Source organism: Pleurodeles waltl, chromosome 1_2 (genome assembly GCF_031143425.1).
Source record: "Pleurodeles waltl isolate 20211129_DDA chromosome 1_2, aPleWal1.hap1.20221129, whole genome shotgun sequence".
NCBI classification, from domain to species: domain Eukaryota; kingdom Metazoa; phylum Chordata; class Amphibia; order Caudata; family Salamandridae; genus Pleurodeles; species Pleurodeles waltl.
Genome location: NC_090437.1, coordinates 330,110,201 through 330,124,934, shown reverse-complemented (window position 1 = coordinate 330,124,934; position 14,734 = coordinate 330,110,201). Strand labels below are relative to the sequence as shown.

The 14,734-nt window shown below is 47.0% G+C and overlaps 1 protein-coding gene across 1 annotated transcript in view; it reads right to left on the bottom strand.

Annotated features, from left to right (window-relative positions):
* Positions 1-14,734, bottom strand: part of HACD4 (3-hydroxyacyl-CoA dehydratase 4) — a 268,024-nt gene that overhangs the window by 39,574 nt on the left and 213,716 nt on the right. The window lies entirely within an intron of this gene.

The following is a 14,734-nucleotide window of genomic DNA, read 5'->3' as shown; positions in this document are numbered from 1 at the left end:
GACCTTTATCCAGAGGGTACACATTCAAAGACACCAGATGCTTGAAAATAACTAGCTCATATTATGATACTCATGTATAACCAAAAAGCATTTGCAATGCAATGGGTCTCGCGTTTCCTCGAGTTAGAGCTATTAGCGTTGTAAAGTCCTAACTGGACTTTTCTTGCCACATAAATTGAAAATGAAAAGTAAAACAGCTGATATAAGTAGGCCGATTCAAAGCACCCCGGCCGCCATGAGTATGAGTGAGAAGGAGAGTCACTAAAGGGAAAATAAGTTCACTCACAGTCAAACTTTTCAGCAGAAGTACAATTATCCATGTAACATGGTCGATGGCCAAGGCGGTAACAAAACTGCCTCAAGGAGGGGCAAACCTAAGGCATTTACCAATGATGACAAAGGATTTTTGAAAGCCAAGCCCATGAACGAGTGATAGTGATGGGCATGCCCTGGGCGTGGTTAAAAGCCCACAGATAGATTACAACAGGCCAGATGGCTTGCAAGCTCAACCTAAAAACCTTCCCTTGATGAGGATGTGCATCCTCTTCATACATCACTTAAAGAAAGAAAAAGGGCCTCCCTACACCTGAACTAAATCATGCAGGAGCATATTTACAAGCCCCTTGTGCTGCAGGTGCATCACTCTTTGTGACGTACAGGCAGCACAAAGTGCAAACCCATAGCCACAAGGCAACTCAACACCACTCTGCATGGCTTTTCCTAGCCTTATAGATATGGTGTAAGGCAGCACAGCACAAGTCACTCTGTTGCCTTACACTGCATCAGGGAGGCGTACCATGGGTGTTGCAGGAGGTGTTCCTACACAACACCCATGGGTTTTGACACGTTCCTAGGTTTACAAGAATCTGTAACCTAGGAATGCGCCAAAACTGCACGCCTCTCTAGGGCAGGCACAACAAGGAGAAATATCTTTATTTCTCCTCGTTGTTAATTCTTTCTCTGTGCGCTGCAGGAGGCTTAATAAAACTGCCCTCATGCACCCGTGGTGCAAGGGTGCCTGCATTGTCGCTAGGCAGCAATTTGTGTGACAGCGCAGGGGCAAAGGTGAGAAATGCACTGTGTCTTGTAAATACAGTGCATTTCTACCCTTTTCCTGTGGCCCAGAGCAGTGCAGCAAGGTTACTTTCTGTGTTGCCCTGCACCATAGGGCTTGTAAATATGCACCCCAATGCTAGAATCAAGTACTAAGGTGTATGATTCAAATCCTTTTCTTGGCGTATGGAGGGTGAAGTTGGGAATAGAGGGAAGGGAGTAAATGTTTGCACATTTAAATTGATTTCTTGAACAAGTAATGAAGAATTTTGTTGGTAAGATTTGTAGAAGTGGAATAAATTTAATGAGCAATCTTTTAAAACAAAGAAAAAATAACGAAGAAAAACATAGGATAATAGTCTGAGAGGAACTTAGGTGTATAATTAATTGTGCTAAAGGCATTAGGATCAAAAGGACTGTCACTCCACTGCAAATAGCCAGTAATGAAGGGTCTCTTGATTCAAGCAGGCAGGTCTCTTGTCCTAATGCAGGCCTGAATCTTGATTGCTAGTTGACATGGTGCCCAATGAGAGACATTAGTTGGAGGATTCCATGCATTTTTCAAGAACATGGGCTGAAAGGTGATGTTGGATGTATGTCTATGCCTGAGGGTTGTCATGTCATCAGCTAGCCAGAGGATCATTTTAGTCGCATGTTGTAGTTGCCGTGATGACGTTGGGAGTAGTACATAAACGCCACCTCAGCACAGTGATGGCAGATCTTTTCTTTCCACGCCACGCGCTGATCCGGAGAGAGCTACCCTGGTCTCTTTTTGACCGATTTCGACCCTTATGTGGAGTTTTTTAGTGAGTTATTGGTGCGTCGAGGATGTCCACGAAGACCGGTTTCAAACCGTGTGAGGACTGTTACCGCATGTTGTAGGTGACGGATCTGCATCGGGTCTGTTTGTGGTGCCTGGAGCACGACCACGACCCAAAGTCGTGCTCCGAGTGCCGGGCCATGCACCCGAAGGCCTTGAGGGAACGGTCCCTCAAACTCAGGGTAGCCCGGCGCTCGTCTCCGAGTAGGTCCCGGTCTGGCTCGAGGGGAAGGTCTCGAGACCACTTGCGGAGCCACCACAATTCTTCTTCCTCGAAGTCTTCGGGACAAGGTAAGAAGATCCCGTCACCCAGCTGATGTGACGCGCGAGGCCTCTGTCTTCAGAGCCTGCTTCTGGGTCAGCTCTGCGCTTCCCCGAGTTTCTGGGAGACAGAGTGACCCCTCCCTAATTGAAAGAGTTTTATGAGGCCATGCGTCTCATTTTTGCGCAGGCCGACCCCAATACGAAGCCTTCGGGCCCAAGGGGTTCGGTCGGGGGACCATCGGTTTCCAAGACGGCAGCTTCAGCTCCGGCCACCGAGGTTCCATCCGATCCGCTCTCTGATCCGCACTGGCACCGGTCGTACCATTGAGACCTTCCCTGGTGCTGGTTCGATTGTCAGTGCTCCCAAAGGTGGTGGTGCCCATCATTGACTACGACCCAATCCTCATCCCGACGACTCAGAGTTGGAACGGTGTTGGCTGGTGCCGTCTCTGTCTTCTATGGGGCCTATTCACCCAAGTCGGATTCTGGCCCTTTTTCTAATGGGTATGAATTCGGGGAAGGATTGGAGGGGTCCCTGAACCCTTATGAATACCAGGATGACCCTAATTTGGACTGGGCACAGGAGTTGGGCGAGGCCAGTGGCCTGGACATTTCTCCAGACGCTGGCATGCTGTCTCCTCCTACCGTGCTAAGGCGGAGGGAGCATCTTATTCTATGGTGGTCAGTAGGGCGGCTGAGGTCCTTGGCCTTGAGCTGCCTACCGTTCAGGTCATGTCAAATCTCCTGACGGAAGTGCTTCAGCCAGGGGCTTCCACATCTGAGCCCATTCTACCATTCAATGAAGCCCTCACTGATCTCCTATTGGGTACTTGGTCCAAACCCAACCCAGGGGCTCCTGTGAACAGGACTATCGCTTGCCGCCATCGGCCTGTCCCGAACAACCCTAAATTCCTGTCCCAATACCCCACACGCCTGAGAGCCTTGTCATCCATGCTTCCTCTTCCTCGGGCGCATTCCCTTCTGCACCCCTGGATAGGGAATCAAAAAGGCTGGAAGAATTTGGGAAGTAGATGTTTTCTTCCTCCAGTCTTGCGCTGCTGTCCATGAACACCGCATGCCTTTTGGTCTGCTATACCCACTATCTGTGGGATACGGTCATTCAGGTTCTGCTGCCGATACCAGAGGAGGTCCATGCTATCGTCTCCCAAGCTGTCACTGATGGGTGAGATGCAGCAAAGTTCACAATCAGATGTTGACTGGACACAAACGACTCTTTAGGTAGATCGGTTGCGATGACGATGGCCTTGAGGTGCCACGCCTGTTTGCGTACATCTGATTTTTCGGGAGATGTCCAACAGTCTCTTATGGACATGCCCTTTGGAGACAAGGTGGACTCTGCTTTGGAGAGGTCCATGGACTCCCAGACTACGGCTCGGTCACTCGGCATTTCCACTGCCCCTCACCCCCATCAGTCCACCTTTTGCCCCTTTTGTGGCCAAGGAAGGGGCTCCTTATTCCGGAATCCTAAGTGGTCGTGGGACAGGGAACCAGCGGTCTGCCCAGTCAACCCCTGCCCTGCCTGCAGTCTCCAAACCCTCCTAGTCCATCCCCTCACTCCGATCCAGTTGGTGGCAGGATTCGCCATCAACTGCCCCACTGGGAATCCATCACTACAGATAGGTGGGTTTTGCAGATCGTTCGAAGGGGCTACTCCCTCCCCTTCGAACCTGCTCCACCAACCATGCCTCCTTCAGTCAGCCATTTTCCAGAGGATCATTTGTCACTTCTCCGCCAGGATGTTGCGGCTCTCTTGGCCAAGGAAGCCCTAGAGAAGGTCCCTGTTCCAGAAGTAGGTTGTGGTTGTTATTCCCACTACTTTCTCGTGCCCAAAAAGGAAGAGGGCTTACATCCTATCCTAGACCTTCGGGACCTCAATTACTTCCTCAAGAAGGAGAAATTCAAAATGCTCACCCTGACACAGGTCCTGTCTGCCTTGGACCCAGGAGACTGGATGGTAGCGTTGGACTTGCAGGACGCTTATTTCCACATTCCCATCCTGCCTGCCCACAGACGTTACGTACGATTTGTGGTAGGTCACAAGTACTTTCAAATTACCGTGCTCCCCTTTGGCCTTACCAGCGCCCCTCGGGTTTTCACGAAAGTGAGGGCGTGGTTGCAGCTCATCTGCCCAGGTTAGGGGTTTCGGTCTCCCCCTACCTCGACAACTGGCTGTTGAAGGCGACTCACCCCAGAAAGTCATCTCTCACCTTCAGACCATGGCGAACCTCCTGCACATACTGGGGTTCACTATAAATGTGCCGAAGTCACACCTGACTCCCTCTCAGACACTCCCTTTCATCTGAGCTGTTCTGGACACAGAGCAGTTTCAGGCTTATCCTCCTGAAAAGTGAGTCCAAGATATTCAGGCTATGATTTAGATCTTTCAGCCTCTGTCTTGGGTTTCGGTAAGACTGACTCTGAGGCTGCTGGGCCTCATTGCCTCCTGAAGCCTGCTAGTGACACATGCCAGATGGCATATGCGGGCTCTGTAGTAGGACTTGAAGTTCCAGTGGGCGCAGCATCAGGGAAAGCTCTCTGACATGGTCCAGATCTCGGAGGGGACTGCGAAAGACCTGCAGTGGTGGCTTTCGAACCCACATTGGGTCCACAGCAGATCCCTCTTTCTTCCCCAGACAAATCTATCCATAGTGACATATGAGTTACTTCTGGGATGGGGTGGCCACATGGGAGAGGCAGATATCAGAGTCCTTTGGTCTCCAGTGGAGTCTGGGCTCCATTTCAATGTTCTGGAGCTCTGGGCAATCCGGATTGCAGTGAAAGAATTTCTTCCCTCTCTCAAAGGGAAAGTAGTGCAAGTGTTCACAGAAAACACTACCGCCATGTGGTACCGGAACAAACAGGGCGGAGTAGGGTCCTGGACCCTTTGTGAGGAGACACTACCCCTCTGGACATGGCTGGAACATCAGGACATTACCCCGGTGGTTCAATATCTGGCGGGCTCTCTGAACGCCAGAGCAGACGAACTCAGCCATCAATGCATAGTCGATCCCGAATGACGTCTACATCTAGAGGTGGCGCAAGGTCTCTATCAGCAGTGGGGAGAGCCTTGGTTAGATCTGTTCGCCTCCACAGAGAACGTGCAATGTCAGCTGTTATGCACGTTGGAATTTCCAAAGCGGCACTCGCTCAGAGACTCTTTTAGCCTCTAGTGGAACTCTGGCCTCCTTTCCGCCTATGCCACTTATGCCCAGAGTTCTCACGAATATCAGGAACGACCGGGTTGAAGTTATCATGGTGGCTCCGGACTGGGCACGGAGAGTATGGTATCCAGAGCTATTGAGCATGGCTACCGATCCTCCACTCAGACTGCTTCTTCGGGAGGATCTTCTGTTGCAGCAGCAGGGGGCTGTTCTCCACCCAAACCTGTCCAATCTCCACCTTCATGCGTGGAGATTGAGCGACAGCAGTTGATGGCTTTTGACCTTCCACCCAAAGTCTGTGACGTTATCTTGGCAGCCAAGCGTCCCTCCACCAAAACGGTATACGCCTGTTGTTGGCATACATTTTTGACAAGGTGTACCAACAAATCTATTGATCCCCTCTCTGCTCCTCTTTCTGAGGTTCTTTTGTTCATCCTTTCTTTAGCCCAGCAGGGCTCTGCTTGGGGCATCCTTAAAGGGTATTTATCGGCTATTTCTGCCTTTTTTAAGTTACCTGATCAGCCCTCACTCTTTAAGTCTCCTATTGTCAATCAATTCCTTAAAGGTCTCACCCATTTATTTGCTCTCACTCCATTTATCATGCCTCAGTGGGACCTCAATCTTGTACATACTTTCTTAATGCATAATCCATTCGAGCCAATGCACAATTGCCCTTTACGGCTCCTCACTTTCAAGACTGTTTTTCTTGTTGCCATCACTTCTGCTCGCAGAGTGAGTGAGCTTCAGGCCTTCAAAGCCCCCCATACTTGTCTGTGCACCCTGACAAAGTGGTGTTGCGCACTAAGGCTTCCTTTTTTCCCAGGGTGGTTTTGCCTTTTCATGTAGGCCAGTCCAACACCTTGCCTACTTTTAACGCACCCCCACATCCTTCTGATGAGGAGGAGAGACTCCACCTCCTGGACCACAAAAGAGCGTTGCCGTTCTATCTAAATCATACTAAAGATTTCTGGGTGGACGATCAACTCTTTGTTGGATATGTGGGTGTGAAGAAAGGGAAGGCGGTGGAAAAACAAACCATCTCTCGATGGGTACTTCTTTGCATCAAGATGTGCTACGCTTTGGCCAACAAGCAACCCCCTGAGGGCTTACATGCTCATTCCACCAGAGCAATTGCTGCTTCCACTGCGTTAGCACGTGGAATTCCTGTCCTGGATATCTGCCGGGAAGCTACGTGGGCATCCCTGCACATGTTTGCTAAACATTACTGCATGGGCAGTCAGGTCCGTCGGATGGCTACTTTGGTTGTTGGGTCCTGCAGGACTTTCCAGTATGGTTTTGGTTTATAGCCCACCTTCAAGGATGCCATTGCTTGGATATCTATTCTAAGGTAAGGAATCTGCAACTAGAATTCTCTATCAGATGTACAAGTTACTAACTTTCAGGAACACTATATCTGGTAGAGACATATTCTAGTTGTAGATTCCTTACCGACCCACTCTTCCTCCCTGCTTGGAAACTGATTTCTAGGGACAGGGACTCCTCTTTCTGGACCTTAGCTCTGGCATACCAATCTCAATGTTCTTTGCAGCTCTGCGCTTTGGTGTGGAAAGTCTTTAAAAGAAACTGACGTCACTGCGCTGAGGCGGCGTCCATGTACTACTCCCAAAGTCATCACGGCGACTATGATGCCAACAACGCCAGCGGAGTCGACCGACGCGCCTACTGATGCGCAAGGGTATTGCTTGAAGAAAAAAATCTCCGGATCCACTCTGACGCCTGGGGGAAAATTCTAATGTAAGGAATCTGCAACTAGAATTGGGGTGGATTAGGTCACGAATGCTGTATTTTGTCATATTTATATTATGCAGCAGTCCTGGGCTTTAAACATATTTTGTAGCAGATTTTTGAAAGTGTTAGCTGTGTGCAAGTAAGTAACTGGTGTCCAAGCTCATCTGCATATAACATGTGATGTGTAGTATTATTGCCTTATAATTTGAAGTCAACCACCATTATTGATAGAGCTTTGAAAGTCGGAGAAGATATTTACCTGGGTAGTATTTTTGACAACTAGCGTTCATGGAATATTTATTTTTTGCAACAGAGAACATGCTCACCCTTTTAGGGCAGAGATCAGGAGATTTGTCTGTTACATTAGCGTTTCTCATTGACAATAACAACAAACAAACCCAAATCTTGGAGTGCTTCTCCAAAATTAACATGGAAGGATTCCAACAACAACTTGTCATAGAGGAAAGCTCACTTGAATTTTCATCAACGCATATCTACAGGAATGCACAGTCAGCACAGAAGTGAAAGTTGGTGCCACTATGGTGGTACACATGACTGAACTTTGTCTTCTCATCAGCAACGTAAGTGTATGAAGGTATCGTACATGTCAGCAAGGACATTTTGATCTACACAAAGTTACAGATGGGTTCCTTTATGATATTTTAAAAACACCAGTATCCCAGCACATCATATCCTTAGAGTGACCTGGGACCTGACAATTTAATGACTGAAGTGTGACCTTTTGAAGATTTAGGTAAAATTCTATGGATACATTTTCTCTGTTGCTGGGGTTAAGGTGGACTCACAGAAAGTTTCAGACTTTCGGGATGCCAAACCATCACAATCCACAGCAGAAGTACTTATCTTTCTGGAAATGGCAACATATCATCAGAGGTTTATCCACAATTTGTCATCTCTGTCATAGCCCCTGAGAATGCTGACAAACATGAAACAGAGATTAGGAAACACAGACCAACAAGCATTTCAAGCCATCAAGGACTTGTACTACATGGCCAAGAGCTATTTTGAACTGAGTGTCAAATGCCAGAGTGTCAGATCAGTCCGATGTGGCTAGGAGCTGTCCTGATCGAAGACCAAGGGAGGAGTGAGCGGGAACACACTACATTTGCTAGCTGTCCTTTTCCAGGACAGGACACAGGTGATCTCAAACTGAGGGAGAGTGATTAAGTATGGCTGAACTATTTGTATTTATATGGACACCACTTCAAGGTGGTTGTTGAATACAAGCCCTTTCTTCTGGCACAATGCATTGTACCCACCTCCTTCTAATACAAAATGTACATTACAGTTACAAAGGTGCCAGTTCTTGCTGTAAAACGATTAGGGGAGAGGAGTGGTGGAGCAAACTGGTGAACTATCGGTCACAACACCAATGCCACACTATACATTGAAGAATCAACTACTTCAGCCTTGGCACCTGGCTAGCTTGCCCCGAGGCAATATTGCTGTGGGACTTTGTCATGGCCTCCACTTTGGCTCGCTTGGGTTCTCTGCTGAAACTCATGGAAGTTATCCTGCTCAGAATCCCACAACAAAGGTAGAGCCATCTGTATCTTCTGACACTGTGGAAGGTTAATTCAGTCATGGAAGGCTGCATCCTTCTCAGACGGGACCCCATTGTAGTTCCGAAAGCTCTTCAACTTCTGGTTCACTTGGTTCATCAAGGGCACCAAGGTGCAGAAAAAAAGGAAGAATGAGGGGAAAAGTCTGCTTCCCAGGGATGGATAGTCTTCTGGTCGAAGTGGTGGGTAAATGCCATTGGGGTCAAGCCACTGGATTCAATAGTGACCAGGCCCCACATTCACTGAGGAAGGTAAGTATCCAGTGCTGATTTTGGGACACTTCTGATTAGACAATTGTGTTACTGGTGTCAGATGCCTGCACAAAATGTTCAGCTTTCAGCAGTGTTTGAACAAGTGCACCTGAACATAGAGAAGATCTTAGGCACTTCTGGAGTGCCTATCACTATCAAGATGGACAGTGGTCTATAGTTTCCAAACTATGTTAAAGCCCTTGACATATACAACTGCAGAATTATCCCGAGATAGGCCTATGAACAGGCAGGGTAAAAGGATCATGAGGACCGTAAATAAAATGATCGAATATGCATGGAACAGATCAGTAAAGTTGGTAATCCCCAAGTTTTTGCAAACGTATTGCAACACAACTCATTGTGCAAAATGCTGTACTTTGGCACCAAGACGTTTGCCAGTTCATTAACCTTTATCACCACAGTGTCACCACATTGGTCTCCAGCACCAACTGACAGAATGATATGTCGCCAAAAAACTAAAGAAAACAGAAATGCAGCCAGCAGAGAGAGCGGAGCCAAACACAGTAACATGCAGTAAGGGGACATAGCACTCATCTGAAATCGCCACATGGGTATAAAGTTCAGGATGCCATCTGAGTGTGAGCCACAGATCGTTGTTGGCAAGAAAGGACCAGTAATCACTGCTTTTGAACTAAGGCAGTAACGTGGAACATCACCTTCCCCATTTCTTATAGGTGAGAACTAGTGATAGGAGGAAGACAATGCGTGTGAGCCATAAGTGGAAGAATGGGAGGACTGGGATGCCCAAAACTCAGTAGCCTGATAATCAAGTCTTGACTGCACACTTGAAGTCCCAGCAGGTACAGTGGATCCAGAACCTCCAGGGACAAAACCAGGCACCCCCTACTTGAAGGACCAAAGGCTGACACCACCTCTGATCTAAACCGCATCCATCCCAACGGCTATGTGACTATCCTCATTGAGGATCACCAGGGAAATTGCAAGTGGAGAACTCTGTTTAACCCCTTGGGTGTCCAGGACATAACGGTTATGTCCTCGTTTGTACCGCTCAAGTGCCAAGGACATAACGGTACACACTGAAATGGGCCCTCAGGGGGAGTGCTTGCGTTACCCTGTTGGCCAAGCACCCCCTCCCCTGGGCAAGAATGGAAGAGGAATTGCTTCCCCTTCCACCCCACCCAACCCCCCCAAGTGATGTCTGATGACGTCAGCGCACAATCGCAAGCTGACCTCATCAGAGGCCGCCCTCAACGCATTGGAAGCTCAGCTTCCAGCGCGGATCAGAAGAGAAATACAAAAGCATTTCTCTTCTGGTCACGTTGTGGGGGCGGGAGAGGCATCAAAGGAAAGGCCTTTCCTTTCCTTTGATGTCTCTCTCAGCATTTCTGCTACCCGATCGTGAAGCGATTGAGCAGCAGAAATGCCTACTAGACATCAGAGGTTTTTTTTAATTTGATTTTTATTGTCATGAGGGGAGACACCCCTTGGGCAAGGGTAGCTCCCCAGGGTGCCAAAGTATTTTACGGCCATTTCTTGCCCCCCTGGGGGCAGATCGGCCTTTTCTAATTAGGCCGATCCTCTAGACACCAGGGATCATTTTTTTTTTTTTTTTTTTACACATGGGGAGCTCCCCTGGGGCAAAATTATCTTTAGGCCATTTCTAATATTATAAGGCCAATCTGGCAACCAGTAGACACCAGGGATTTTTTTTTTCAGGTCAGTTTCCGGCAAGGGTCGCTCCCCTGGGGGGGGGGGGGATTTGTTTTAGGCCATTTCTGCCCGCCTATTAGGCCGAACTGCTCCCAGTGGGGGGCAGAAAACACTAAGGCACCAGGGATTGGTGTGTGTGTATGTGTGTGTTTTGTTTGGGGGGGCATCCCCTTGGGCAAGGGTCGCTCCCCATGGGGGCACATTACTGTTGGCCCTATCTGCCCACCTTGGGGGGAGATTGACCTATTTCTGGAAGGCCCATCTGCCCCAAAGGGGTCAGAAAGCCCACCAGAGACCTGGGAAGATTTGTTTTTCAAAAAAAGAGGGTACGGGTATGGCCATACCCCCACCCCAAATAAATGGGGCCAAAGGTATTCTGATCACTGGTGGGCAGATGGGCGATTACCGCTGATCCACTCGTAGGGGTCAAAAACCCTACCATATGCCAGGGAATAAAAAATAAAAAAAACAATTGTGGGATGGTGTCTAACTCTCAAAATCTTCCCACTTGGAATGGTGAGGGCTCCACTTTTTGGACTTTGGGACGCTGCCATGTAGAACAATCTACAAGACCTAGACACATCTGAAAACTAAACATTTGGGTGGGTCCAGGGTGGTGTGCTTCACATGCACTCCGCACCATTTTCTTACCCACACTGCCCTCCAAACCTCCAACTTTGCTGGAAATCACACATTTTTTTGATGGAACCTTCCAGAAACTGCAGGAATCCACAACATTCCTACCATCCAGCATTGTCGCATTTATACCAATAAATATTCTGCCTCACTTGTCAGCCTAAAAATGTTTTTTTTTTTTTCAAACTGCTCATTTGGACCCACTTTGGTTCCCCCTCAATTTCGACATGTTTTTGGCTCTTCCCTGTCACAGGCACTTTGCCCACCTACACAAGTGAGGTATCATTTTTACTGGGAGACTGAGGAGAACGTTGGATAGTAGGACACTTGTCCCGGTGGGGTGATCCCATACAGAAATGTGTGAAAACATGGATTTTTTTAGCTAAATTTGCGGTTTGCTGAGGATTCTGGGTAAGAAAACAAAGGGGGAGCCATGCAAGTCAAATCGCCCTGGACTCCCTCGGGTGTCTAGTTTTCAGAAATGTTTGGGTTTGGTAGGTTTCCCTATATGGCTCCTGAACCCAGGACAAAAAACGCAGGTACACCCCCACCGCAAAAACAGGTAGTTTTGTATTTGATAATTTTGATGTGTCCACAAAGTGTTTTGGGGCATTTCCTTTTGCGGGCACTAGGCCTACCCACACAAGTGTTGTACCATTTTTATCAGGAGACATGGGGGAATGCTGGGCGGAAGGAAATGTGTGGCTCCTCTTAGATTGCAGAAATTTCTATCACCGAAATGTGGGAAAACATTTTGCTAAATTTTGAGGTCTGCAAAGGATTATTGGTAACAGAACCTGGTGAGAGCCCCCCAAGTCACCCCATCTTGGATTCCCCTAGGTGTGTAGTTTTCAAAAAGGCACAGGGTTGGTAGGTTTTCGTAGGTGCTGGCTGAGCTGGAGGCCAAAATCCACAGCTAGGCACTTTGCAAAAAACAGGTCTGTTTTCTTTGGGAAAATGTGATGTGTCCATGTTGTATTTTGGAGCACTTCCTATCGCCGGTACTAGGCCTACCCACACAAATGAGGTACCATTTTTATCAGGAGACTTGGGGGGACCGTGGGTGGGAAGAAATTTGTGGCTCCTCTCAGATTCCAGAACTTTCAATCACCGAAATGTGAGGGAAAAGTGTTTTTTTGGCCACATTTTGAGGTTTGCAAAGGATTCTAGGTAACAGAACCTGGTGAGAGCCGCACAAGTCACCCCATCTTAGATTCCCATAGGTGTCTAGTTTTTAAAAATGCATAGGTTTGGTAGGTTTCAGTAGGTGCCGGTTGAGCTAGAGGACAAAATCCACAGCTAGGCACTTTGCAAAAACGAGGTCTGTTTTTTGGGGGAAAATGTGGTGTTCATGTTGTGTTTTGGGGCATTTCCTGCCGCAGGCACTAGGCCTACCCACACGAATGAGGTACAATTTTTATCGGGAGACTTCGGGGAACGCTGAGTGGATGGAAATTTGTGGTTCCTCTCAGATTCCAGAACTTTCTGTCACTGAAATGTGATGAAAAAGTGTTTTTTTGCCAACTTTTGAGGGTTGCAAAGGATTCTGGGTAACAGAACCTGGTGAGAGCCCCACAAGTCACCCCATATTAGATTCCCCTAGGTGCCTAGTTTTAAAAAATGAACACAAGTGAGGTACAATTTGTATCGGGAGACTTGGGGGAACCCAGAATAGAAGAACAAGTGTTATTGCCCCATGTCTTTCTTTACATGTTTTCCTTCCTAATGTAAGACAGTCTGTAAAAAAGATGTCTATTTGAGAAATGCCCTGTGATTCACATGCTAATATGGGACCCCGGAATTCAGAGATGTAGAAATAACCACTGCTTCTCAACAGTTTATCTTGTGCCCATTTGGGAAATATAAAGGTTTCCTTGGTACCTATTTTTCACTCTTTATATTTCAGCAAATGAATTGCTGTATACCTGGTATACAATGAAAACCCATTGCAAGGCGCAGTTTATTTATTAGCTCTGGGTACCTAGGGTTGTTACTGAACCTACAAGCCCTGTATATCCTCAGAACCAGAAGAGTCCAGCAGACTTAATGGTATATTGCTTTTGAAAATCTGACATGACAGGAAAAAGTTAGAGAGTAGAATGTGGAGACAGATTGCTGTTTCTTTCACCTAAATTTCATTTTTGTTTATTTCACCTGTTATTTTCTTTAAGAAAACCTGGTAGGATCTACACAAATGATCCCTTGCTGAATTCAGAAATTTGTCTACTTTTCAGAAATGTTTAGCTTTCTGGGATCCAGCATTGGTTTCACACCCATTTCTGTCACTAACTCAAAGGAGGCTAAAAGCACAAAATACAGTAAAAATGGGGTATGTCCCAGTAAAATGCCAAACTTTTGTGTTGAAAAGGAGGTTTTCTGATTCAAGTCTGCCTGTTCCTCAAACCTGGGAAGATGGTGATTTTAGCACCGCAATCCCTTTGTTGATGCCGTTTTCAGGGAAAAAAACACAAGCCTTCTTCTGCAGCCCGTTTTCCCCATGTTTTTTTTTTTTTAAAACAAAACTTTCGCAGCATTTTGGCTAATTTCTTGGTCTCCTTCAGGGGAACCCACACACTCTGGGTACCTCGAAAATCCCTATGATGTTGGAAAAAAAGGACACACGTTTGGCGTGGGTAGCTTATGTGAAAAAAAAGTTATGAGGGTCTAAGCGCAAACTGCCCCAATTAGCCCAAAAAGGCCTGGCACCTGAGGGGAAAAAGGACTGGCAGGGAAGGGGTTATAAGCTATGTTGGGAAGGAATGTAAACAGGGTGCAACATAATGTGCTTCCTGCATCTACGTAATTACTGTACCCTTAGACCAGGTTTGGCATCCATGTTCTCCGAGACCAGGCTTGGCATCATATTATAAATGAAAGTTACCTGAGCGCAGGGTCTCAGACAGCGTGTAGTCCAGAATGACTGTCAGCGGAGTTATTGTGCATCAGTGCTTGAGGCAACTACAGTGCCTATAATAGTGCCTCATTTTTCTACCATTGACGACACTTTATCATGGTTCAACCTACTGAGCAATTGTTATGGTAGGAAACAGAGAGCTAAAAATAGTAGTTAATACCTTTTTAGGGTGGTGTAGAAACATGATGAAGCAATGTTTAATTGGAATGCATGTTTGTTTTAGGTAAATGAGGAATAAAAATAAACAACGCCAAAAAGTTAAAATGAGATCAAGGAAGTCGGCTGGTTACCCTTTTTTGTGGCGGCTTCCAAATTCAAAAGCTGTTTCCGTCATGTTGCACACGAGTTTATTTTATACAGTTTCTGTTCCGGTTTTCCTAAATATGCTGCAACTTAAAGGGCTCTAACAATCTGCCATTTTCATTTGTTTTTTGCAAGTTAGTTAACACGAAGCACGGCATAATAAGCATATTTTTTGTCAGCAATAAATGGGAAGTGTCTGGGGTGTTGCTGGATTCCCCTTTCTTTCTGTCATTTATATGTTTAAGGTTTTGCGGTCAGATTGTTTGCTCGCCGGATTTTTTCCCAAG